The sequence below is a fragment of the Mirounga angustirostris genome, unplaced genomic scaffold, assembly GCF_029215605.1.
Source record: "Mirounga angustirostris isolate CCGP_5_RB_7025 unplaced genomic scaffold, mMirAng1.0.hap1 SCAF_8, whole genome shotgun sequence".
Taxonomy (NCBI): domain Eukaryota; kingdom Metazoa; phylum Chordata; class Mammalia; order Carnivora; family Phocidae; genus Mirounga; species Mirounga angustirostris.
In genome coordinates this window covers 73,817,748-73,841,537 of record NW_026991716.1, presented here as the reverse complement: position 1 = coordinate 73,841,537, position 23,790 = coordinate 73,817,748, and the positions used below count along the sequence as shown (strand labels likewise).

Genomic DNA, 23,790 nt, shown 5'->3' with positions numbered 1-23,790 from the left:
AAGCATTTCCGACCCAAATCAACTTTCTGATGTACTTCAGAGATTTAACTATGATCATATAATTATCCCAAGAAAAGTACAGAACTCTCTGTGCATTATCTATTTGTAAAGATGTTTACTCTTATTCTCTTATATTAAAAAAGTTTAGGTGATCAACATAACAATAAAAAAAATTTTTAAAGTTTAAGAGATTATAACTACTGTACAAATCATGCTGTAGTTTTTAATATGAGGATAATGTAGAAAACAGAAAAAAACATTGTTTTGTTTTGTTTTAGTTGGAGAGGTAAAAGAAGACGGTAAAAGGAGGAAAAGGAACTGGCATTTATTGAGTGCCAATCATGTTTATGGACATCATATGGACAATTTTTATAAGTAGATATTTGTTTATTTCAGTTTCCCTAGAAAACAGAACCAGAGGCAAATATTGAGAGTTAATATTTTTTGGAGAGGGTTAATTTCAGGAAAGCAAGGATGAGAAAAAGGGAAATGAGATAAGGAGATAAAAAGCAATGTAAGGCACTACTGACATGTAATTATTGTTGCCTTGAATATTGAGTTTAGAACCGAACCTCACGCAAATGACTAGTGCTATGTATGCCAGCTTCCATGCTATCTGTCCTCGAAGGTATATAAAGCTGACTCTTTTTCCTGTGGGTTCTTCATGAACTCTATGGAAGCCCCTAGACATCTCCTCCCAGTATTGTTTCTGGTATGTGGGAAATGCCCTTCTCAGGCCAGCCACACCCCACCCACCTCACCTCTTTGTTTTCTGTCAGTCCACTGTGTTGACATGTTCAATGAGAGCTTAGACACATGGTCATACAAAGTTGCAAGGGAGGCTACAAAATATAGTCTTTATTTTGGGCATCTGGGAGACCACCTAAGAGTAGAGGGTTCTATTACTATAGAAGAAGGGGAAGAACACAGACTGGTTCTCTCTGCCATGTGCTCCAACTCCTCTTATATATATGGCAAATATTACCTTGATACCAGAATCTACAAGGACATTGGGAGTAAATATATACCAAAAATCCTTGAAAAAGATACCAAATCACATATTTACTCATTGCTTGATTTATTATATATTTTGTCCAACTATTTATTCCAGGAATGCAAGGTTGGCTCAATATGAGAAAAATCTATTGATATAATTCATCACCCAAGCAGATTAAAGAAGAAAAATCATTTGATTATCTCAGATGATGCAAAACAACTTGATGAATTCAACCAAATTCATGATAATTTTTTTTTTAGTAAACAAGAAAGGGAAGGGTAATTTCTTTCCCTTTCCCATGTAGGTGGTTCTCTTAGACAGGAGCCAGAATGTCTTGAAGCCAGCAGCTCTCTCACTGTGGCTCACATCTGGGTCTTTGGAAGCACTCACAAATCCCAATATAATAACAACTCTCTTGGACCTGCCACCAGTGTAAGTAGCAGGACTGTCTCTCCTCTCTACATGTTCTAGATGGGGGTCAATTATGACACAACTATTCCCCACACAGCAAGGACTACATACAAAGCTCTCTGGGTAATCTTCATGGAAACCCAATTCAAGCTTGACATGAGGGCCACTCCTATACCTCACTCCTGGGAGAGAGGGAGACTCACAGCTTAACTTTATCTAAGTAAAAGCTATCCATGAAGGATACCCCTCTCCATACTCTTGATCCCTTTTCATATATGGCTGAGGTGGTACAACAGTCTTAGAATTGACTTTTACCCAATTTCTTTGAAAATACTTCCTTTTTATCTATTACCTTAAGTTGGTATGCAGCATTTATTGTGTTATAGTGTCTGGGTTATGACTTCAATTGTAATATCCTAACATAGTTTTAATATTGAAATGTTCAGTGTGATGTTTGCTATACATTTTTATAGATATCTTTTATCAGATTAAGAAATTACCCTTCCCTTTCTTGTGTAAGATTAGAATTGTCTATTTCTTCAGTTTTGATAGTTTTACCCATAAAATAATCCAGGCCTCATGTTTTCTTTTTAGGAGGATTTTCAGCTACTGATTATAGTCAAAGGTTCATTAAGATGCTCTATTTCTTCTTCAGTCACTTTAAGTAATTTATTCTCTTTTTAGGAATTTGTCCTTTTTACCCAAGCTTTCAAACATATTGTCTGAGACTCTTATTATGGTAAGAAATAGTAAATTTCAAAGGTCTTGGGGAAGGGTTTCTGAATAAAAAAAATATTTTTCCCAACTGCTATTCTTGGTCTTGTTAATATTGAGTTTATAAAGTGGAAAATAATAGAATTATCTTTAGTCCAGTGCTCGTATGGCCACTTGTATTTGAAGTGAAACACCTGACCTCTAAGACGGGGCAGTGGTGGGATTCTGTGTGTGTTGCTCCCTTAACTGAGTCAGTATTTAGGGGTGAGATTACTCCCTCACAAAGATCACTGCTGCCCGGGCAGAAATTTGATGAGCCAGCATCATGATAGCAGTGTAAGCTTGTGTGCCAGACAACACAGGGCCCCTCCTAGAGGAGCAAGGGCAGCGGGGAACTGCCCAGATCTCTGTTTCGTCTGTGAAAGATCGACCCTAGAGACTGAGATGTGTTTGACCCTAAACTTGTAGTTCATCAAGATTACATATGGAGTAGGAGGCATATCTGAAATTATTGGCCTCCATATCTACCAAAAGAAATTTAGAGACTTAACAATACAGGACCCTGATCATTTTTGACTGCCACACTGTTGGTTAAATCATCAAAAAGGCTAGGTGATTTGACCACTATCCTACAGCTAATCCATGATAACTAACCAGAACTCTATTCTTCGTGACTCTAAGTCTGGTCAATTTTCTACTTTACCACTTGATCTCCTTGCAAAGAGTACATACCCAGTATATATACTTACATTGACTCCTGCAAAATGATTTCTATAGATAATGCCAATAATTGATAGCCTTATTCTAATTGATTCAACTGACCCCAAAACTCTTTAATGTCATGCATTTGAAAAATAAAAAAGACGCATTCATTGGGTGCCAAACCAAAAGGAAAAAAAAAAAAAAAAACAGACAGCAGCCCCACATCCACCCTACTCCTGCCACCTTCATGGAAGATTGTCACAGGTCTGGGTATATTTTCACTTGGAGCATGATATTAATGTTTCCTCCTGAACCATGGTTAAACTGAAAAATTTCCCATTTTTCTCATCCTAGAGAGAATTAAAAGGGCAGAGCTGAGTCTCAGCATATAGTCCCATTAGGTTGGATAGAAGAGCCATGGCAGCAGCCTCAGTCTGTATCAAGATTTCTAACTTGTAGAGTAAAACTCCGAACTTTTGTTCATCAAAACTAAGACAGTTTTCACAGGACCTCAAACCTAAAAGCACCTAAAATAAAATGACAATAAAAAGAAAGTCATTCTCATTGACTTGTGTCCTTCTAATTCAGAGAAAAAGGAGTTCTAAGTATGGTTGATCAACTAACAAGGAAAACATCTTTAAGAAGATTTTTCTCTTGGATCTTATTGAACAATACAAACTTTGATATTTGAGCATACTTACAATCTAAACTCCTAACATTACTAAGGCCTAGTTTTTGCTTTTGAACAGTTGCCAAATCCTTTGCAGAGGAAAGTTCCCAAACATTAGCTGAATCTTGTCTTAACTCTTTCATTCCAACCTTAAAGAAAGACTATCACAAACAGAACTTTAAGAACTATCTACCACTATCACAGTCTTAAGGGGGAGAAAAATCAATAGTAACCTCAAAACTATCTTTTATCTATTTGTTTACTGGATGTTTTGTGGCCTGTTGGTTTGTTGTTGTTGTTTGCTTTGGTATTTTTATTTGTTTTGTTTTTGTACTTCTTTTACATTACATCTCCATCCTGTTAAGTGGCAATAACTACTTACTGATTTATGTGCTCTAGGTCTCCAAACCATGTGTTGATCACTCTTTATTGCATTTTGTTATATGAAAGCTTCTCAATATAAATAGCTTTGTTTTATGTTTATTTTATTTGGTTATTTCTACAGACTTTCAGTTTCTTACAATCCTGAATTTCACCTGACTTGAAAATAAGACCATGGAAATGTGACTGTCCTTTTACTGGGCTTATATAACAGACACATCATACGAAGATTTAGAGACGTTCAGCAAGACCTGGCTATTCTTAGTGGTTCTACAGTCTTACAGGAGGGCTGGACATAAAAGCCCAGAGAAACAACAGCTTAAAGAATGGCTCTTGGACAAGCTTGAGGAATCAGGAAATATTTTATGTAAATCTTTCCTACACCATCAACTTGGTTCAACTAGGAACCGCATGCTGTGGATTATAAAAGAAAATAAACGGCAATGGTCATCCATCTCCTTATTTTCCTTCCCCTTGTTCCATGACAGGCAGGATGCTTTTGTTTTCTAGGCATTCTCTGCCAGGATAATTGGAGTGGATGACAAATGTAGTATTAATGACCCAACTTCTTTGGACCATGAGGTGGCTGCCCTGGAGCTGCTCTGCAAACTTGTTTTCTTCACTCGGTTTTCTATGAGGATTTGGTCTTAAGGAATCAGACAAAAAAGCAAAACGTGCCCAGCAAAAGCCTATCCTACAGCTAGCATTCTGCCCTTTTCTAATGCCACTTCCTTTCCTCTCCTATACATTGCGGGTAGACCTGCTCCCCAAATTCAAACTGTTTCATCAGAAACAAAGTTTTAATCTTACCTTGGCTTCTTTCTGCCTAAGACCTAGTCTGGGAAGTGAGGGTTATAACAACCTCAATTTCTTTATCTTATGTAGGGATTCAGAATATAGCACTTAAGAATCAATTTATTCTTATAGACAGGCTTCTGTGACCATACCATGCTTGATATTTAAACCTGAACACAAACTTTACTTCTCTCCTTAGGGGACATGATCATATCAACATTCTTTGAATTATTCCTATACAAATTGCTTTAGGCTTTCCTTTTCTTCATCCTCCAAATGATTCTTGCAAAGAGAATTTTAAGAAATTTCTTGCTCATTATGATATCCACTATTGACTAAGCTGAATAATGAATGGGTACAGGGGATAATATAAAAATAACTTCTATTTGAATATAGAACACATATAATTTCCAGTAGAATAACAAGTCTCTATCACTACTTAGTTATTGTTCTTAGTTTGGATTGCTTGGATACATATCAACTAATAGGAATGATGTGGGGTTTTTTTTTTATGTATCCACTGGATAAATAGTCAGAAAATTCTAATATATGTTATTTTGCTCTGCAGAAAAATCTTCAATAGAAAAGGATTTTTAATGAATGAAAGAGGAGAGATCACAACCAACACCAAAGAAATACAAACAATTATAAGAACATATTATGAGCAACTCTATGCCAGCAAATTAGATAACCTGGAAGAGATGGATGCATTCCTAGAGATGTATCAACTACCAAAACTGAACCAGGATGAAATAGAAAATCTGAACAGACCTATAACCACTAAGGAAATTGAAGCAGTCATCAAAAATCTCCCAAAAAACAAAAGCCCAGGGCCAGATGGCTTCCCAGGGGAATTCTACCAAACATTTCAAGAAGAATTAATACCTATTCTTCTGAAACTGTTCCAAAAAATCGAAACGGAAGGAAAACTTCCAAACTCATTTTATGAGGCCAGCATTACCTTGATCCCCAAACCAGACAAAGACCCCATCAAAAAGGAGAATTACAGACCAATATCCCTGATGAACATGGATGCAAAAATTCTCACCAAAATACTAGCCAATAGGATCCAACAGTACATTAAAAGGATTATTCACCATGACCAAGTGGGATTTATCCCTGGGCTGCAAGGTTGGTTCAACATCCGCAAATCAATCAATGTGATACAGTACATTAACAAAGGAAAGAACAAGAATCATATGATCCTCTCAATAGATGCAGAAAAAGCTTTTGACAAAGTACAGCATCCTTTCTTGATCAAAACTCTTCAGAGTATAGGGATAGAGGGTACATACCTCAATATCATAAAAGTCATCTATGAAAAACCTACAGCAAATATTATTCTCAATGGGGAAAAACTGAGAGCTTTCCCCCTAAGGTCAGGAACGCGGCAGGGATGTCCACTATCACCACTGCTATTCAACATAGTATTGGAAGTCCTAGTCACAGCAATCAGACAACAAAAAGAAATCAAAGGCATCCAAATTGGCAAAGAAGAAGTCAAACTCTCACTCTTTGCAGATGATATGATACTTTATGTGGAAAACCCAAAAGACTCCACCCCAAAACTGCTAGAACTCATACAGGAATTCAGTAAAGTGGCAGGATATAAAATCAATGCACAGAAGTCAGTGGCATTCCTATACACCAACAACAAGACAGAAGAAAGAGAAATTAAGGAGTCGATCCCATTTACAACTGCACCCAAAACCATAAGATACCTAGGAATAAATCTAACCAAAGAGACAAAGGATCTGTACTCAGAAAACTATAAAATACTCATGAAAGAAATTGAGGAAGACACAAAGAAATGGAAAAACGTTCCATGCTCATGGATTGGAAGAACAAATATTGTGAAGATGTCAATGCTACCTAGAGCAATCTACACATTCAATGCAATCCCCATCAAAATACCATCCACTTTTTTCAAAGAAATGGAACAAATAATCCTAAAATTTGTATGGAACCAGAAAAGACCCCGCATAGCCAGAGGAATATTGAAAAAGAAAAGCAAAGCCGGTGGCATCACAATTCCGGACTTCAAGCTCTATTACAAAGCTGTCATCATCAAGACAGCATGGTACTGGCACAAAAACAGACACATAGATCAATGGAACAGAATAGAGAGCCCAGAAATGGACCCTCAACTCTATGGTCAACTAATCTTCGACAAAGCAGGAAAGAATGTCCAATGGAACAAAGACAGTCTCTTCAACAAATGGTGTTGGGAAAATTGGATAGCCACATGCAGAAGAATGAAACTGGACCACTTCCTTACACCACACACAAAAATAGACTCCAAATGGTTGAATGACCTCAATGTGAGACAGGAGTCCATCAAAATTCTAAAGGAGAACACAGGCAACAACCTCTTTGACCTCAGCCGAAGCAACTTCTTCCTAGAAACATCGCCAAAGGCAAGGGAAGCAAGGGCAAAAATGAACTATTGGGACTTCATCAAGATAAAAAGCTTTTGCAAAGCAAAGGAAACAGTTAACAAAACCAAAAGACAACCGACAGAATGGGAGAAGATATTTGCAAATGACATATCAGATAAAGGGCTAGTATCCAAAATCTATAAAGAACTCATCAAACTCAACACCCAAAGAACAAAGAATCCAATTAAGAAATGGGCAGAAGACATGAACAGACATTTTTCCAAAGAAGACATCCAAATGGCCAACAGACACATGAAAAAGTGCTCAATATCGCTCGGCATCAGGGAAATCCAAATCAAAACCTCAATGAGATATCACCTCACACCAGTCAGAATGGCTAAAATTAACAAGTCAGGAAACGACAGATGTTGGCGGGGATGCGGAGAAAGGGGAACCTTCCTACACTGTTGGTGGGAATGCAAGCTGGTGCAGCCACTCTGGAAAACTGTATGGAGGTTCCTCAAAAAGTTGAAAATAGAGCTACCATATGATCCAGCAATTGCACTACTGGGTATTTACCCCAAAGATACAAAAGTAGGGATCCGAAGGGGTACGTGCACCCCGATGTTTATAGCAGCAATGTCCACAATAGCCAAACTGTGGAAAGAGCCAAGATGTCCATCGACAGATGAATGGATAAAGAAGATGTGGTATATATATACAATGGAATATTATGCAGCCATCAAAAGGAATGAGATCTTGCCATTTGCAACGACGTGGATGGAACTGGAGGGTATTATGTTGAGTGAAATAAGTCAAACAGAGAAAGACATGTATCATATGATCTCACTGATATGAGGAATTCTTAATCGCAGGAAACAAACTGAGTGTTGTTGGAGTGGGGGGTGGGGTGGGAGGGATGGGGGGACTGGGTGATGGACACTGGGGAGTGTATGTGCTCTGGTGAACGCTGTGAATTGTGCAAGACTGTTGAATCTCAGATCTGTACCTCTGAAACAAATAATGCAATATATGTTAAGAAAAAAAAAAAAAGAAGAAGAAGAAGAAGAAGGTAGCGGGAGGGGAAGAATGAAGCGGGGGAAATCGGAGGGGCAGACGAACCATGAGAGACGATGGACTCTGAAAAACAAACAGGGTTCTAGAGGGGAGGGGGGTGGGAGGATGGGTTAGCCTGGTGGTGGGTATTTAGGAGGGCACATTCTGCATGGAGCACTGGGTGTTGTGCACAAACAATGAATCATGGAACACTTCATCTAAAACTAATGTTGTAATGTAAGGGGATTAACATAAGAATTAAGAAAGAAAAGAAAGAAAGAAAGAAAGAAAGAAAGAAAGAAAGAAAGAAAGAAAGAAAGAAAGAAAGAAAGAAAGAAAGAAAGAAAGAAAGAGAGAGAGAGAGAGAGAGAGAGAGAGAGAGAGAGAGAGAGAGAGAAGAAAGAAAGAAAGAAAGAAAGAAAGAAAGAAAGAAAGAAAGAAAGAAAGAAAGAAAGAAAGAAAGAAAGAAAGAAAGAAAAGGATTTTTAAAAGGTGAGAAAAGTTACGAAAGTGAATCTCCTATCTTAATAGAAGTTTGAGATAAATATGCAGAGGGTATTTTTGTTAACCATCCAACTCCTCAGTAAAATTGGTAAGAATATTCTCTGTGAGCTGTCTTCTTACCCTTTAGTAATGTCATCCACATGAAGTAAGAGATAATTTGGCAGGTGGAAGAGGGAGTAAGGTTAGGCAGTGAACCAACCTAATCCAATCTGAGTGAGGGCAATCTAAACCTGAGTGACGTTTTGGAAGTGACAAAATGTCATGGCAAGGATTTAGGCTACTATTTACACTAGAACACATCAGATCTCGTGAAAGAAAGAGTAAAGAAGTCTTTGGGGGGGGGGCACCTGGGTGGCTCAGTCAGTTAAGCATCTAACTCTTGATTTTGGCTCAGGTCATGATCTCAGGATTGTAAGATCAAGCCCTGCATCAAGCTATGCACTGGGTGTGGAGCCTGCTTAAGATTCTCTCTCTCCCTCTCCCTCTGCCCCTCCTCTCTCCTCTCTCCCTCTCTCGAAAGAAAGAAAGAAAGAAAGAAAGAAAGAAAGAAAGAAAGAAAGAAAGAAAGAAAGAAAGAGAGAGAGAGAAAGAAAGAAAGAGAGAGAAAGAAAGAAAAAGAAAGGAAGGAAGGAAGGAAGGAAGGAAGAAAGAAAGAAAGAAAGAAGAAAGAAAGAAAGGAAGGAAGGAAGGAAGGAAGGAAGGAAGGAAGGAAGAAAGGAAGAAGAAAGAAAGAAAGAAAGAAAGAAAGAAAGAAAGAAAGAAAGAAAGAAAGAAAGAAAGAAAGAAAGAAAGAAAGAAAGAAAGAAAGAAAGAAACCCTTGGGACTGGGAGTCAAGCCTAGGTAACTAAAGTTAAAACACACACACACAAAAAAAACAAGAAATGGTGTTTCCCAGCCTCTTGAGGAGGAGGGTAATTGATAACTGTCCATGAGCCAGGAGAAAGTGAATGTACCTGGGCCTCTGGTTCATAGTTGATTAGGACAAGTACTATGAGTTCTCTATTAGTATTTTATAGGTCTACAAATTGAGAATTTGTCTCAATTTCTTCAAGGAAAAGGAATATAAAAACTGAAATACACAAGTACATTGGAAAAGTTTAATAAGTAATAACACTGGCTGGAAATAAATACTTCCTCATCATTAAGAACACCTCAAAATTGGTAAGTGTGGTATAGGTTAATATTTTCACAAACTGGGAGCAGTAATAATGGCCATTACCGCAGGAAATCTACAGTAGACTCTAACACTAGATGTGAAATATTCAGGGAGCCTCAAGAAGAAAGTGGACTTAGGGTTAGGAGGGTGACATGAATTCTATAAAGGAAATAAGTGGGGTCTTATTGAAATTGTTATTTCTAACCAATGGTAAGTGCACTAACATATATTTAAATGCAATGAGCATGCAATGAAAGGAGAGGTTAAGTAGGAACTTCAGTACTTAGAGAAGTCAGGCTCTTACCCTCATCCCCACTGCTGGCACAGCCCAGCCACATGTCTATTCCCTGCAGTGGTTCAGCTAAGTGGCACCTCTACATTCTTGATTTTGGTAATTGATGATTTTATACTAAATAAAGTATTTTAAAATACTAAAAAGATAACATTGGATATAAATTTCATGAGCTACCAGATAAGACAAAAGATAAAACATATTACACAATGCAAAAGAGAGCATATAAAGGAAACAAAAGAACATGAAAAACAGAAAGCATGCATCAAGATATTAGAAAAAAGGAAAAATATATCAATGAATAATAACAATTTAAGGGCACCTGGGTGGCTCAATCAGTTAAGCATCTGACTCTTGATTTCAGCTCAGGTCATGATCTCAGGTTCATGAGATCGAGCCCTGCATCAAGGGCCACACTGGGCATGGAGCCTGCTTGGGATTCTCTCTCTCCTTCTCCTTCTGCCCCTACCACCCCCACCCCCCGCACACATGCTCTTTCTCTAAAAAATAATAATAATAACAATTTTTACTATAACTACAAATTTTAAAGTTTGTGATGAAAGTCTCAAACATACATAAAAAACAGAGAAATATAATTTAAAAATCATATAGCTACTACCTACATTCAGCAATTGATAATACTTTTCCATTTTGCTTCAAATATATATTTTTAGTTGAATCATTTAAAAAATAGTCACAAACATCAATTTATCTCACTCCTAAATACTTCAACATATATAATATTTTGCATATTTTATTTTTGTTATATATATCTATTTATTTATATGTAATAACTACTTTCTTCTTCTATCTCCTTCCTCTTATTATTTATACAAGTTTATTGGGAAAAAATTTTATAATTTAGTCTTTAGGTAACAAAATATTTGGTGAGACTGGGACTGAAATTATGAAGTAATTGGTATAGCCATTGATTAGCACAGTTCCTGTTGGGATGATGTGACTCTTCATTCTGAAAAGGGGGGAAAACATCTTCTCTTATATGATGGATGGCTGCATCGTGTAAGGTGGAAATGTAGAGTGTGTTGTGTGGAAGTTCAAATATGTGTAGAGATATGCACATGATGCTAAGGAGTGAACTTGGTGGACTGAAACAGTTACAACTTTCTGCCTATTAGCTATAATTCCACTCTTCTTTGTCCTGCTCTGTGATACTTCAGTGGGACCCTGTAGACGTTTCTCTTTTGACAGATGGTTTTTATGTTAGGTTTACTAATTATAATCCAACTTCATTTTTCCAAAAAGATGTTATGTAAAATTTCCAATGCCAATTCCTAATAAAATCAAAGGCTCCAAAAAACATGAATTAAATATTTTCTTGAAGTAATAAAAAAATTCTATCTTAAACCAACATGCTGACATCGTAGTTGATGGTAAAATAGAGCAGGTATTACCATTAGATTCAGGAATGTCATTATTCATCAACATTTTCCTGGAAGTTCTGTTCAATGACATGAAGTGAAAAAGAAATAAGAGATATAATGACATTTATACTTAAATTTAAAGGCAATGTCAATATTTACCTAAAAAACACATGCTGTGGGGCGCCTGGGTGGCTCAGTCAGTTAAGCGGCTACCTTCGGCTCAGGTCATGATCCTGGGGTCCTGGGATCGAGCGCCACGTCCGGCTCCCTGCTCAGTGGGGAGCCTGCTTCTCCCTCTCCCTCTGCCTGCTGCTCTGCCTATTTGTGCTCTCTCTCTATTTCCCTGTCAAATAAATAAATAAAATCTTTAAAAAAAAAACAAAAAACACATGCTGCACAGCCACGTGTCTATTCTATGCAGTGGTTTAAGAAACTGACTAAAAACCAATTTAAAATATTGAGTTTATGTAAAATATCTACAGATTAGATCAATTTAAAAAAAGCAAAAGCTTTTCCTTATATTGTATGAGCAACTTGTACTGAAAAAAATTAATTCACAATATTAATTTTAAAATATGTAGACATACAAGTTGACAGCCATGAAGGAAAATTTAAGTAAGTAGAAATACAGATCATGTTCTAGAATAGTGAGATATCAAGTCTTATTAAATTAATATTCTGTAAAGATTAAAACAATCTCAATCACTGTCCCATTGGCACTTTTTTAAACATGGAAAATAATTCTCAAGTCTATCTGAAAGACAAATAAGTGTGATTAACTAAAAATTAGGGAGGAAAGTAATGGGGCAACAAAACCTGCCTTATCATATGTTACAATGTACTTTAAAAGTCATTATAACATGTTGCAGTACAAGAATCAATAGATAATGAAACAGAGTAAGTTGCTCTGGAACAGACTATATTTTTTGGAAGAAAAAAAAATACATATATATATGATAAAGCCTCCCAAACTAGTGAAAAAAATTAATAAATGCTGTTGAGGATATTGGTTATTTTTGGTGGGAGTGAGGGGAATAAATTAGGATTTTACACCTTACACCAAAATAATTTCTGGTTCAAGTTGAGTTAAATGCAAAAGAAATTAAATCAAAGAAAGTTAGAATGAATTACAGTTGGATATTTAACTAATGTCTAGATGGAAAATTATTTTTTCAACATACAAGCAAAGGAGAATATCACAAATTGAATTAAAAATCAAGTGGCATATGAGGAACAAATTTAACACAAAAAGATTAACATCTTCAATACATAAAGAACCCGCAAAAATGAATTAGAAAAATCTTAATACAAAATGAGCAAAAGACATGAGCAGACAAGTCACACACCCAAAAGGAACACAAATCGCTAATAAATACATTCTAAGATATGCAAAGGAATGGATATTAAAACAGAGAAACGATATTTTCCAAATTAAAAATATGACATGTATATGACTGGATAAAACACTGTGGCAATGTCTAAATCCGTTAGCATGAGTATAAATAGGTGCAACTTTTTGAAGGATAGACTGGACTCATAAATCAAAGTCTTTAAAAAGTCCCATACTCTTTCCACCAATTATCCCCTTCTTGAAACCTTATGCAAATAATCAAAGAAGATATTTTAAACATGGAAAATAATCATAAAAAGGCAAAAAAAAAATCAGAAATAAACTAAACATCTGAAAATATGAGAATAGCTAAATAAATTATGGACCTCCATAAAATAGAATATAATACAGTCATTAAAATCATAATTTTGAAGCATATTTAAGACAGAAATTTTCAAGACATAATAGTAAGTAAAAGAGAATAAAAACTTTGTAATAAAAATAACTGTTTTTTCAAACTCTTCAGATACACACACACCCCGAAAAAAAAAAAGACTGAAAAACTATTTTTTAAAGGTTAACAGACATTACTCTGTATTTTTAGTAGCTTTTAATTTCCTCTTACCCCCTTCAATATTTTCCAGATTTTCTGTGGAAATCCTCTCTTACTTTTAATGGCATAAAAACTGATCACAACCTATTGTGTTGTCATGTGTGAAGGGTGCTGGCATACGCACTATTGAGTCCACACTTGTGGTAAGTGCACTCTTAGGTAATTCAAGACCAGTTACTCTAAATTACCAACACTGAGGCAAATGCATGGGTTGATCTTAATCATTTTGTTAGCATTTTTTTATGTATCCCTTTTATTTATTTTATTTTATTATATATTTTTTATTTTATTATGTTCTGTTAATCACCATACATTACAGCATTAGTTTTTGATGTAGTGTTCCATGATTCATTGTTTGCGTGTAATACCCAGTGCTCCCTTCAGTATGTGCCTTTTAAATTGAAGTAAGTGATGCAAAGTCCACATTTTCAGAACCACTATCTATTGGCAAGACTTTCATTGGATGAGAAAACTTATATAATTAAGTCATATCAGTCTATGCTTATTTGGGTATAAGTAGAATTAACAGTGAAGTAAGAAGAGAAGAAACCAAGCAGTTCCAAAATCATTCAACTGCAAATACCCAATACCTGATTTTGAAAAACCAAGTGGGGTTGGCCGTTGATCTTTCATTAAATGTACTGAGTCTGGGACTCAAAAACTACCACCGCCCCTCTAGCTTTGACATGTCATTTCTACAGCTGATTTATCACCGAAGCAAGTCTGACTCTGGCAGTGCTGGGAGCTCTCAGTGTTTCATCTCAGAGGAATGAAAGGCAGCCTGAATATCTGATGGTCTTTTGGATTACAATTAATTTCAGTGGAGCCAACTTAAGTTTTTGAAAATCAGTGTCGTCATAATCTTCCTCTGTTTCCTTAACCTAAAAATAGACAAAGGAGTTTTCTAGTTCTAAAAGTGTAAATCTAATTTTGTGGTTGTTTTCAAAATTATCAATGCATGACAAAAGCCCAAGAAAGGGTTTTAATACGACATGAAGACTGTTGTATACAGACAACTTTGTTAATGAATTCCACTTTGCATTCAGAGGTACTGATAAAGGGGATAGTTTCAAGGGCTAAGAAAAGGCTAGTAGCCTTTAGAGGTTTACCACTGATTCACTTTTCCAGCATTTTCTGAAAGAAGACCATAAACTGAGTAACAACCAGCAAATAACATTCAAAACTACTTCCACTTTATTCCCCATTCTCTGGGAAGAAAATCGTACTAACTATTCTGAATTTTGAGAAGACTATGCTTCATCACTTAAGAGGAAATCATAAAAATAAGAGAGTAAGAATTGATTTATCACTTTCAAAATTGTATCTGAATGGAAGTAAAAGAGAAAAACGAAATTGGTAGAACAAACAATGTAATTGATTATATTTTCTTATTTTTCACCTAAAGGATAGGTTGTTAATCTTTTACCAGGAATCAATCCCTAATGAGAAACATATTTGTTTAGACTTCTTATAATTTCCAAAATTATAATGCAAAATGTGAAATAAATTTCATCAGTTTTAAGAAAATTATGTAACAGTCTTCATATCTACTATACAGCATCTGGTTTTGCCCATGGCTGTGGCTATCTATCATTCTGACTTTCAGTGAACAACAGGTTTAAGAGTCCAAACAAAAATGATGCTAATTGGGCAGATTTCCTCATGTTTGCAGACTCCACTTTTAATTATTTTACATTATCTCTAAAAAAATATTTTTTAGCAGTGAATAATATCAATATTATTAACATACATAAAACATGGTCATAAAATATTATAAATAAAAGTTAACATGTTGTTTGAACACAAGGTATAGTTTACTTTTGATTATAAATTTTAAAAATCTGTTTCCAGGTCAGTACAGAAAAAAAAAAAAAAGAAATAGCATTAACTCAAGACAAAAATTAGCTCTTCAGTCAGAGCTTGACATAGCTTTTATAACACAAACAATAAAACCCTAGCATGATGAATCAGCGATAGTGCTCAAGGAGAAAAGAGAAAAACAAATATGTCAAGAAAGAGTGAATTTCCATGTTTTGTGATATAAATAACCAATACTTGATGGTAACTCATTACCCAAAAGACAGGAAAAATTCAGTTTTTTACAGAATGTGAACATGAGATATCAGATATAGTTTTAATTATTAAGTTATTTATCAAAATCCATATCTGGCTGAACCCATTATGTCTTTATTTGCTTTGAAGAATACCTGATTATTTTTTTAGCCTGACACAATAACTCAAAATCATATCTTTCCTGAATCCTTTCCCTTTCTTTCTACTTTTTTTCAAGTTGTATTGAAGAAGAAAGTAACTGCTCTGAAGTCTGAAACTTGTATACATGGTGGTGAGTATTGGCTACTCCTGTCTTCAGTACAATCTGTACACTACAAAGATGTGGGCCTGGGATTTTCCCACTGAGTTGAGGATAGATTTTTACTTTCATTCACATATCGAAAGTATGGATCATTGGGGTTGGTTTAAGGAAAACTATAACTGTTAGTATTTCTACTGACATGAACTATATCTTCAAGGTTTATGTTCAGTCCCTTTGCAAACAACAAATAAAAATAAGAGTATCATTCTGGAAGAAGAGGTTTTGTACATTCTGATTGCAAGAATAAAAAGAAGTAAAGAAGGGAGGGAGGGAGGGCAGAAGAGAAAAAGGAAGGGATGAAGAAAGAGAAGGAGTGTGTAAAAGAACACATATGTGCCTCATATTTTTGATGGAGAACTTGATTTGGGGTCAGATTTTCAAATATTGTAGTTACTACCACAGCAAGTACAGTCATCATTCCAAGGTAAGAAATGTCTGTCTCCACAAAAGACAAGTTTTATGCAACTCAAAATTTCTGCTTGAGTTTTTTGTCTTTTTCTTTACTAATATTGACCACCACTGAAGCCTAAGTAGCTTAACAATGTTTGCTCTATACAAGGCACTCAAGAATATGTCTTGATTGGGAGGGACTGTCAACCTTTGAAAAGTCAACACTTTACCCAAATTAGTTTTCATACAATCACTTTTTGACTTTGGATCTATGGAAATGAATAGTGCCTGGGAAAAATGATTGGCACTTATCCTGTGATATTAACCTTCTATAAATTAGCTGGGACCATTTGGTAACTTTTAGTAAATAAATCCTTAAGAAAAAAAATGCACATTCTCAACTTTTAAGAAATTTATAAATAAAAATTCTTTTTATTTTAATGGAAAAGTATTTGATGGATAAAGAAGAATGTGAAAAAGACACTTAAGTTTTTTCTTACTCCATTTATCATCAGTGAAAACAAACCTCATCATAAGCAACATTTTGTTCTAACAGAGTCAAAAAGGACAATGCCCTAATTAGTCTTTAGTGTCTCATGACTAGATCAAGTTTTTTTTTTAATTTGAAAATGATAATCACAGACCTCAGAAACTTCACATCATATTTCTCAAAGGGATTAAATCCCTCTAATATCTAACTTCTGTAAGCTATTTATTTTAAATCTTGCATAATAATGATGAATGTGCTTTTAGACTAATCAAGTTGTTAAAATCATTTTTTAATATATTGGCATTTCCCTTAAATACATCTTATTATCTTACCACGGAGAGGTGGTCACTGAAAGATTTTTATCACCTGCTTTTTTAATATGTTGCTAGCTACAAATCAAGCAATTTTGCTAGCAAGGAATAATAATTATTATGAAACTGAAATACACAGGTAACTCCAAAATATGTTTTTTAACCACTGGTAGTTTTGTTTTTGTTTTTGTTTCTTTTCTTTTCTCACCTTCCAATTTCCCAACCAAGTCTTTAGGTGGAAGTATTGAATATTTTAGTCTCTTTTTGCTTCATTTCCTTTATTTCTCATCCCTGACCTCTAGTGGAGGCAAAAGGAGAAGGAACACGACTACCAAATAAGCATCAAGAAAGCTAGATATAAACTGACATCAACTGAGAGCCAACTACCTGTGAGGCACCACCCTAGACCATTTAGAATTTTATAAACCTAGTGATCTTTTCTTTAAATGATGGAGAATGACAAGAGATTACCACCTCTTTATTTATCTAAGTAAAGACAAAAATTTGGAAGCAATAACTAATCTCAACATGATTTCATGTTTAAAATAAGAGATTTTGACCAAAAAATAGAAAAATTTGTCTCAACATTATTACAGTTTTTTTTAAATTCTGTATCATCAGTTTTAAGGAGAATTATTTTTTTTATTTTTTCTTATTTGGCTGAAGACTAGAATAAATTTTGTCCCAGTTCAGTACTTATCTGTGGAATTGTTTCTGATAAATCCTGGTTTGTGGGGTAAAAAAGATGTATAATACACCATTTCTGCCTTTAAAAAATTTAGAATGTAGGAAAGAGTTAAGAGTAAGGCACAAAAAATTAAATGAAGATAAACAATAAGAACTGCCAAAAGAAAGGCAAGATAGGAACAGCTGATGTGTATGGAGGACTTGTGGTACGCCAGTTGCTTGCCAGGAACCTATATGGTAGGTACTGTTCCTATCCTTGTTCCCCATGAGGAAGGAGGAGACTAAGGCTGGGAAAAGGTATGTAACTTATTCTAAGTGATAGTTTGTAAGTGATGAGCTAAAATTCTAACTTGTATCTATTAGACTCCTCTGTCACTGGAGGAATTCAGGCAGAAGCTAGAGAAGTTGGTTGTGGGACCACAACAACACTTCAATCCTTCCCCTTCCATCTATAGGAGGCCAGGTTCACTAGGGGATTAAGAACTCAGAGGAGCTTGACTAAGAGGTCAGGGCAGGGGTTTTGGGGTGTCAGTGTACATGTGTATTTGTTGTCCACATAGAGGAAAGAGTTACAGCAAGCTTTAGTGAATGAGGATTTCACTGCATAACGTGGGGGGGGGGAAGAGCAGATGATTTCGAGTCAAACTTGGTAGAATACTTCCATTCAAGAGACAGGTAGATAAAATAATACTGGTGAAAGAAACATAAGCATAATCAGAGTAACAGAAGAGGCGATATTTATGGATAAACAACCCAGAGAGAAGCATGAGTGTGCATGTATGGAAATACTAGACATCCCTACTAACTAACTTAAGAAATATTACATCATTATATAATTAAGTCATATCAGTCTAAATTTCAAATGAAAGGTTTTCAATTTGTAAAAGTATAAAATCATAAATCAGAATGGCTAGACTCTGTTCTTCTTAAGGCTTAAAGCTATTAGGAAGAAATTGCCACTGGGAGTTTTAAATCTTTTTTTTTTCCTCATTTCCCTTTTTTCACATGAGCACCTTGAACTTGCATGAAGATGCAGCCTGTCCTTTGAATTTGATTGTCTTTATTTTGTGCTTGATTTGAGGCTAAAATTCAGTTGTATATTCTCTGAACCAATGTGTCTGTCTGCCTCTCAATTACATGTCTCCTCTTGAATATCTTTACAACCCGTAATTAAATTTTAAATCTTCTATTCCTTTTCAACCTATATCATTCCCCCAGGCTATCTGCTTTTGCTCATGAATGTGAATTGCCAGAACTCTGGAAATAATTATCCAATTTTTCCAAGTGTAAAATGTGGGGCTTGGGGGTATATTTTGGCTCCCAGAGGTACCAAGAATTAATGAAAGCCCCCAAAAGAAAAGCAAAAGAAATGGCATAGTGTCAGTATGAAGTTGAGCTCAACATCCCCATATTCAAAGGGCAAGATGTCTGAAAGCCTCTTCTTGGTAAATCTAAATATTGCTAGGAAAGAGTTCTCAAAACTATATAGCAAAGGGACCCAAGGTTCATCAGCTTCTGAATGTTTTCTCAAGGCCTTGATGCTGACTGGTTACAATTTCGGAATAATAAAAGGAGAGAAACTCAAATATCAGAATGCCTTTTTGAGGAAAGAGAAGTCAGAAAGTGGTGATTTTTCTCAAGATAATCCCATTACCTGATTCCATCTCAATATATAAAACAGTGATGCCTCACTGATCCAAAACCTTTGGGAAAAGTGGAACGGCACCAAAGCAGAACATCTAGCCAACTGAAGCCTGCGCCTTTAGGCAGGATGATATTGGAATCATTCTTGTCAGAAAGCCTTCAGGGATGCCCTGCCTTACTAAACAGAAGATGCTGCTCTCTGTTTCATGCTTTCTTGATGACACTCATCCTATGAACATCAGTTATTGCTCTGTACAGTTCGTGGTATGGAGGTGCCTCGAGAAGCTACCAGGGAATATAGAACCATCTTCCTTCGGTTGACTGGCTTCTATATTTCTTCTGACTCCACCATCAGCCATTATAGTGTCTACTGCTATAGGGTCTGTCCTTTCTGTTTCCAATTGTTGTACTACTGTGTACAGAATTCTGAGGCAACTTATACAAAGCCTTACTAAGGATTCACAATGAATAAATAATTTTTTTGACTCAATAATAGTGTACCACTAAAGATATGTTTGGTTCATTTCTAGGATCAAGTCTATATACCAAAGACATAGAGCTACCAGAAGTCCAAAGTCTAAGAACTTAATCCTAATTTTTCTTTTTCATAGCATAGCTTCTCTATCACCATTTTTGACATTGAAACATGTCAAAGAGTTGGGAAGACATCAAGGTCATGAAACACCAAAGCTATACCATACGGTTATATAAGTAAACTTACATTTTATGAGTTACTAAATTTTTATTGAGCACTTAGTGTATGCCAGATGTGATAAATCCTTTAGTGTATGAGCCCTTTGAGAGTAAAGATTGAGTCCTACCTTTATATCTGCAGTGTATAGCACAATAGATGTATAATAAGTATATGTAGAAAACAGTAGGTGGTGGAATTACAATATTCATCTTGCCAAAAAGAAAACTGGACTCAAAAAGTTAGGTGATTTGCCCAAGTTTATATAGTTAGTGAGTGGCAGAATCATGACTTTAGCCCAGATCCTTTAATTTCAAACCTTTTGCTTTTCCCATTATACCAGCTGGTCTGTGAAATTAACCTATATATGAAAGTCTATATATTAATGATTAAACAAGTTAAACTCCAAAACACAATAGTTTAAATAAGATGCAAACTTACTTCTCTCACATAATTCATGAGTGGGTGGTCCTAAATCCTTGAGGTGACTTGCAATCCTCAATATGCTGCTTTTAATTCTGCATTCAAGGGGGCTGCCCCAGTTAGGGCTTCTCCGGCCAACAGGAAAAGAGAAAGAGACCAGTGAAGTGCAGCTGAATTTCTTTCAAGGGACATACCCCGGAAGCTATCTGTTCATACCTTTGTGCCCACAATCTAGCCACATTGTCAACTGGGGCTGTGTGCCCAGCTAAAATGTGGGTATTGCATTGTCAAAGAAGGAGTAAATGAATGCAGTTGGATAACTAGCAGTCTGTGCCATAGGCCATTAACTACATTCTGTTGATAACTGGCCAGACTCCTTCCTGCTGTTTGTCCTTTTGATTTCTCACTCTGCATTTATAACTGCAAGAGTAAAAGGAAGAAATTATACTTAAATCAATCCATTTGTCCAGGACTAGTAGCTCTGACCGAAAGAAGTTTGAGGGAATTGTCTGAAAACTACTGCAGTTCCATCTTTCATTTGCATAAAGAAGTAAGGGCAAGTTCAACAGGGTGGGCAGAACACACACATTTGTCTTCTTGCCTCCCCAAATTCCCTGGAAATGCAGAAAATATAAAAGCCCTGGAAAACAGGAAACTGCCTTAGCTAATCAAAAAATGTTAAAGAATTCATGGAATAGAAAGAGAAGGTAAGACTGCATTAAAACCAGAGCGGGGGGGCACCTGGGTGACTCAATCGGTTGGGCATCTGCCTTCCACACAGGTCATGATCCTGGGGTCCTGAGATGGAGACCTGCGGCGGACTCCCTGCTCATCGGGGAGCCTGCTTCTCCCTCTCCCTCTGCCGCTTCCCCTGCTTGAGCTCTCTCTCTCTCTCTCTAATAAATAAAGTCTTTAAAAAAAAAACAAAACAGAGCAGGCAAAACTCCAACAATAACAAATGCTTAAGAGTACCACCACAGAGATGAGAGCCATTCTTTTTTTTTTTTTAAGATTTTATTTATTTATTTGAGAGAGAGAGCACAAGCAGAGGGAGAGGGAGAAGCAGGCTCTCCACTGAGCAGGGAGCCCAACATGGGACTCGATCACAGGACCCTGGGATCATGACCTGAGCCGAAGGCAGATGCTTAACCGACTGAGCCACCCAGGCATCCCAATGAGAGCCATTCTGACCAAATGTGGCATCAATGGACACAGGAGAGGGTGATAGGGAATCGTTATTAAACATTGCCTATTGGATAAGTGGCTGGGTGTGGTATTTGCCTCCAAGATTAAGCAGTGAAAACTGCTTTCCAAAAAAACAGGGTGATGACTGAAGGGTAGAGTTTGTTCCCCACCCCCTCCCCTTCTGCCCCCCCCGCCCCCCCGCTGGGAGGAACTCTACATATCAGTACAAAAAAGAAAAATAAAGGTAACTCCAACAAAAGTGAAATGTATAAAAGCACTTAGCGATGGAGTAAAGCATTTGTTTGCTTGCTTGGCAACGGTGGGAGTCCCTGAGGGATTAGCTACTCTACTCTTATATACCATAAAAGGAAACTTCACTTATTGATACATTCTGCCCACTTGACCCAGAGCTGACAAATCAGTCTTTTAATTCAGGGGAGAGGACTCAGCAAAAAGAATTACTTGGGAAAATCCACACCAGCAACCTTTAATCGTATGTTTAATCCTTTATTTATAAATATAAATGGATAATCAATAATCATTAGACATTTGATGAAAATCGAGGGGATGGACATAATGTTTTAAAAATAATAATTGGGGGCACCTGGGTGGCTGAGTCGCTTAAGCATCAGACTCTTGGTTTCGGCTCAGGTCATGATCTCAGAGTCCTGGGATGGAGCCCTGCACCTGGCTCCATACTCAGTGCGGGGTCTGCTTGTCCCTCTCCTTCTGCTCCTCACCACCCCCATCCCACTCTCTCTGTCTCTCTCTCAAATAAATAAATAAATAAAATCTTAAAAAAAAGGAAAGGAAGTAAAAACTGGATGAAATGTTCAAGCTATCATGTTGCCCTTTATCCTGTCCACCACGTAGCCTAAGCTAAGAGGCACAGTACCTGAGGGGAGAGTGAAGGTGCCATCGAACAAAACCCAGAGGCTGCAACACTGGGGAGAGTTCCCACAAGATAACAAGGGATCGGAGAGCCCTTCAAGAGAAGAGGAAAAGACAGAGGGAGAAAGACAGTATCCTTCCCTCCTCTCACTTCCCACCCACCCAGCCTGTATGCTATTCCAGGTGGTGAGCACCACCACACCTGGCAAATACGGAAATGAAAAGAGATCTGATTTTTCAAAGTCAGTAAGAATGCCAGAGAAAAAATTAAAAGAAGTGGCTCCTATGTTTGCAGAGAGCTATCTAAAGAGTTAACATCTTCAATGCTTGAACACACTCCACGCCTTGTGGGGTATGTGGCAATGGTTTGGAGAGTTCTACTCTAAGGCATGCACCACCATCACGTCACCAAAGCAGCTCTTGCAAATTGCAAAGGTCACTAACAAACTCTAAGTCACCAAAGACCGCAGGCATTCTTTTTGGTCTTCATCTTACTTTAATTCTCAGTATCATTTGATACGATCATCTCTCCCTTGCTTCTTAAAGTCTTTTTGTTCCTTTGGTTTCCATCATACCAGAGACCCTCACGTGCCCCCTCCCTCTGTCTCCTTTGCACTTCCGTGCATTTCATAGCCAGGGTCCTGGCAGAAAACACATGATACACTAGAGTTAACAGGAGACTCTTTCCAGGCGCAGCAGGGTTAAAGCAGAGCACCCAGGGACGATTCAACAGGAAGTCACTACCTCTATGTTTAAAGGGGCAAGAAGAGGAATAGCTCTTACCCAGTCCTAGAGACCGCTTGAATCCCTGGAAGATAGGATACCTGAGAGGAGTTACAATAAAGAAGCACAGCCTCACCAGAACCATATCCAGGCAGTGAGGGAACTAAGGGGGGGTGGGAAATAAATCCCCTGACCTCCTTCATTTCCTACCCTCAAATCCGGCCAATGCTTCCTATTACTGGCCTAACCGAAGCCAGAGGCAAGAAAGCCAGGTGGCACAGTCGGAAGAGATAAACACCCCTCTCCCAGCACAAGCAGGGCAGAGAAAGGCTGGGAATAGATAGAACAGGCAAACCGAAAATCATCAGCATGTTCCTCCAGGCCCAGCTGTTAATTTAGATTTAATTTAAATGTTGGAGCTCCCTATGGCTCGAGCTCAGGCTCTCTCCACTTCTCACTCTGACCTCGGTACGGGGGCAACCTCATCTACACTCACAACTTCAATTTCTATCTACAATCAATTGGCCCTCAAATATATATCTCTTGCCCAATCTCTCCTCTGAGTTCCAGACTTGAATATTCCCTTGACTTCTCCATGT

At 36.9% G+C, this 23,790-nt stretch overlaps 1 long non-coding RNA gene across 1 annotated transcript in view; it reads right to left on the bottom strand.

Moving 5' to 3' along the window:
- LOC135365578 (uncharacterized) overlaps positions 1 to 23,790 on the bottom strand; it is a 90,844-nt gene that overhangs the window by 48,164 nt on the left and 18,890 nt on the right. Inside the window, exon 2 of the long non-coding RNA XR_010413688.1 lies at positions 11,599 to 11,782. This is a non-coding gene — a long non-coding RNA (uncharacterized LOC135365578). The remainder of the gene's footprint in view (positions 1 to 11,598; positions 11,783 to 23,790) is intronic.